The sequence below is a fragment of the Gossypium arboreum genome, chromosome 10 (assembly GCF_025698485.1).
Source record: "Gossypium arboreum isolate Shixiya-1 chromosome 10, ASM2569848v2, whole genome shotgun sequence".
NCBI classification, from domain to species: domain Eukaryota; kingdom Viridiplantae; phylum Streptophyta; class Magnoliopsida; order Malvales; family Malvaceae; genus Gossypium; species Gossypium arboreum.
This window is the reverse complement of record NC_069079.1, coordinates 56,550,481-56,555,004: the sequence shown is the minus strand read 5'-3', so window position 1 is coordinate 56,555,004 and position 4,524 is coordinate 56,550,481.

Genomic DNA, 4,524 nt, shown 5'->3' with positions numbered 1-4,524 from the left:
ATCAAGTCTTAGTCATATCACTTAGAAATACATATGTGTTCGAGCTATTTTATTAATATATAAGTTATGGATGTTAGTGTGACATGTACATAGAATATATATGTACTTAGTGAACTTAGTATATGTCTACAATGATAGATTATAAACCATGTATTGATGTTTGAGACATGGTTATAACACTTGAACAATGTATTAAGTTTTCCTATGATGAATGTCGTATAAGGCCTTTCTAAATGATGTTTTGATTAGTAATTTGCTCAAAATGGTTTTATATGTGACTAATAAGAATCATATGAAAGTAAAGGTAACCATAGGTGCCTTTGTGTATTGAATGTGACACTTCTTATCTAGGATCATTAATGGTCCTAATAAGGGGTGTTACCATTTTTTTCTACTAATATGATGCTTTGATGACTTTACTCTTAGCTGATCATATTTAAGGGGAGTTTTTGAAGTATCTATTTCAAGTTTCATTCTTTTCTTGTCTTTCTTGAAAAAGTTTGTTGCAAGTTTTCAGTCAAAAATACCAAAGGAGGAGATTGTTGATTCAAGTCGTAACAAATACTTACAATTGACCTTAGGGATCTCATGCAGTAAAATTTGTGGTCTATTTGAGGAAGATTTTATTCAAAGTAAGGAAACCTAAAGAAGTTGATCTTATTATATTTCCTCATTTAAGAGATAAATGACCAAGAGGTTTAATTGAAGAATATCTTTATTTTATATCATTCCATAATATGAGATTTAATTGGAATGAAATTCTAAAATTTTATTCTAATCACAATAGTTTGGTTTACATGGCTTGCACTATATGTTGAAGACTAAATTTACAAATTTTTAGAGTGGAATTAAGAGACCTTGATGTGTTCATGAGAGAAATATTTTTGAGTGAATGTTGTAATCAAATTAACATATTAGTTTGGATTAAGCTTTTTATTGCAAAAAATGAGGCTACAACAAAATGCAAGTGAGATTGAGCTTAAATGATCTTTTCTATTGAAGAAAATATAGTTAGTTCTTTACTTTTCTAGTTTTTAAGTTGTTTATAGTAGTTGCAACTCACATAACACCTTATCTAGAAACTCAATACTTTCAAAACTTAAAATAACCTAGCATGATATAACCCAAGTAGGAAGTGACTTGAACCAACAATGATTTAAAGTTGAAGTTAATCTAAATTTTGTAAGGTTCAAATTGATTAGATCATACCTATACAATTGTTTTATTTATTTATAAATAATATTTTGATGATGTGATAAATAATTTTTTTATTTAAGAAATAAATCGTAAATGCATATAATATTATATTGAAAAGCAGAATAAATTGATGTTACTAATTTACTGGATAAAATTACTTATGTTTTAGAAGTATATATTAATAATGATAATTTCAAACAAACTTCTCTCTTTTCGTTGTAAAGAAATCTAGCATATGGCAACTAATTCACTTTTCAAAGAGTAAAGTCTACAAATCTTCTAAGGATTCATTAAAAATACACCTACTATGCTATAGCTTTAAACAAGCCCATTGACCTCTTTAAAGTTTGATGAAAATCATTTATTTACTAAGTAAATTTAAAAAAACAATTATACCTTTATTTTTATTAACATTTTATTTTATATGTATTTTTGTATTTTTACTTAAAATTAAAAAGCGCCAAATGCTTAAATTTTACTTTAACTAAAATATAATTTTATTTACTATAAAAATATTCTATTTAAATTATATTTTCCTTAAAGTAAAATTTAAAAAAATCTAAACTTATTTTCTTTCATTATATATTAATTTTGGGTGAATTCTTTAAACGACTTTTATTTAAAATAATTATCAATATTTAACATGTTTTAATGGTAAAAAATTAATTAAAATAACAATAGAGAGATAAAGAAAAAATGAAATGAAAATATAATTATAACAAATAAGATTTTATAGAAAATAAACATACAATGAAAATCTATTAAAAAGCTTGCAAATATTAACTTAAAAACTCATTATATTTAACATGAATATATAATATAATTATAATAACTTAAAAACTCATTATATTTAACATGAATGTATAATATAATTATAATTAAAATTTAATAATTATTAAAAAATTCAAAATTAGTTAGATTTTTATTATTTACATATATTATTTTATTTAGGGTTTGATACTTTTCCTTAAAATAATGAAAATAACAAATAAATAATTTAATTAATAAAAGGTAATTTATTTTTCATTTAAAATCACCTGTTAAATAAATTATTTTCATGAAACCTCACGGGAATAAGTGGTAATTTTCAAACATCAGGGGTAAGTATAGTTTCTATCAAACCTCATAGATATTTGTATACTTTTGTTTTCTTAAAATTATGAAAATAAAAATGAAAATTTTATGTTCACCTTTTTTAATCCACTCACGTAATCTTTATTGTAAGCCATTTATAGAAGTATTTGATGGTAATGAAGTAAATTGGTGGGATGACAATAAAAATAAATGAAATGAAATAAATTAAAGTCAAGTGGTTACCATAATGGACATGCCAAATGAAGCATAAACTTATATATCTAAAAGAACCACTCCTTGCAATTTGCATTTCTTAAAACAGATAATTGTATTTGTTGTGGGGCAACCCAACTTGGATTTTGAAGACAAACAACATTGAGAAATAATCCCCATATCTTATGCTTTTCTTTCTTCTACACAACTTTAAGTTATCATCATTAGAAATATTGCCAACGCCACAAAATAATTTCTCATTTGACAATTTAGTCCATATATTTATATTTTTAGGAATCCTATCTCTCTATTTTTCACATTTCAAAATTATAACATTGTTGAAACTATTTTGTTAAATTTTACTTTTATTCATCGATTAATTTGGTGTATTAATTAAGATATATTAAATTATATTGTAAATTTTATTAATAATCTGAAAAATAAATTAATATATTAAAATATACTTGAATGTGAAATATAAAAGATATTAGTATTTTTAAAAAATAATTATATATGAATATGTTTTATTATATAAATCATACATAATAATAACATATTATGAAAAAAAATATTAATTTTTTCTATATTAATATATTTAAAATTGTTTAATTTTTTAATTTTATTATTTTACAAGTTTTTTTCTAATTTTAAAATATAATCCACTTAAAATTTACTAGAAATTCAATCACGTCCAGTATGCCTATGGAAATTACGTACTTAGAACACGATATTAGTTAAAAATAACATAAAATAAATACTAAAATATATGGTTTGGAACTAATTAATAATAAAAATGAAAATGTATAACAAGTAAAATGAAAAATTAAATTAAATTGTGAGTGAAATTGATAAACCATAATATATACATATTTTTACCCCCTGCTTGGCATATTTATGGATGATTTTTTCTTGATTTTATTTAATTCGATGCTCCTAATCCTTTAAATTCATGTTTTACACTTACGTGAGCATAGGAAGGTGAAAAGAGCAAGAAACGGGCCAAAATCAGACAAAATGGGCCTAATTCAGTGTGGACACGGCCTAGGCACTTCCACACGGGTGAGCCACACACTCGTGTGTGACACACGGGTAGACCACACGCCCATGTGTCATGGCCGTGTCGACATTAATCCAAGTCAGAATTGCACACGGCCTGAGCTCCTTCACACAGGCGTGGCACACAGCCATGTCCCTGTCGAGCCCAAGTCTAATTCTACTCGGAAAAGGCTTATTTTGGGCAAATTTGGGCTTTCCAAAGTCTATTTAAAGACCCTAGAAGAGGATTAAAAGGACACGTAGAGTTGAAGGCAGAAAATACTCAAGGACAACCATCAGAATCACAATCAAAGGCAGGATCTACATCAAGATCGAAGATTTCCATCCAATTTCCTAGAAGTTCTTTGGGTTTCTTTATGCTTTGTTGTTTTCCAAACTTTGAGATGTTTTCCATTATTATTATGAACTAAACTCCCTAAATACCTAAGGGGAATAAAACCGAAGATGGGTCTTATTATTATTTGTGTTATATGATAAATACTTGTTCTTATTTTAATTGTGAATCTAACCCTTGCTTTAATGTTCCAAGATATTAATTCAGGTTTTTGATGTGCTTATTCAGTAGAGCAAAAGTCCCTGTTTAAGAGTAGATCATTCATAATTAAGTGGAGTTACATGCAATCCTAGAGATAGGACGACATAAATCAGCCAAATTAGAGTCAAATCTAATAAGAGAATCCATAGATCGAGTTAATGCGATAATAGGAGTTTTAATTAGAAAGAGATTTCAATTAATCAACCTAGAGTCAGTTGTTTTTAGTCTCGAGAGAGATATTAACATAAATCAGGGATTTCTACGGATTAAGTCAAGTGAATAAATCGTTTAACTCAAAGGTAATAAGTGAAGTCTAGGTGGATTCTTCCTTGGGTATTGTCTTCTCCATCGGTTTTCTAAAAAGTATTTTCCAACTTTAATCTCTGTCGTAATCTTAGTTAATTAGATAATTAGTTTTAATTTAAAAAATATTTTTTAATTCTTAGGCT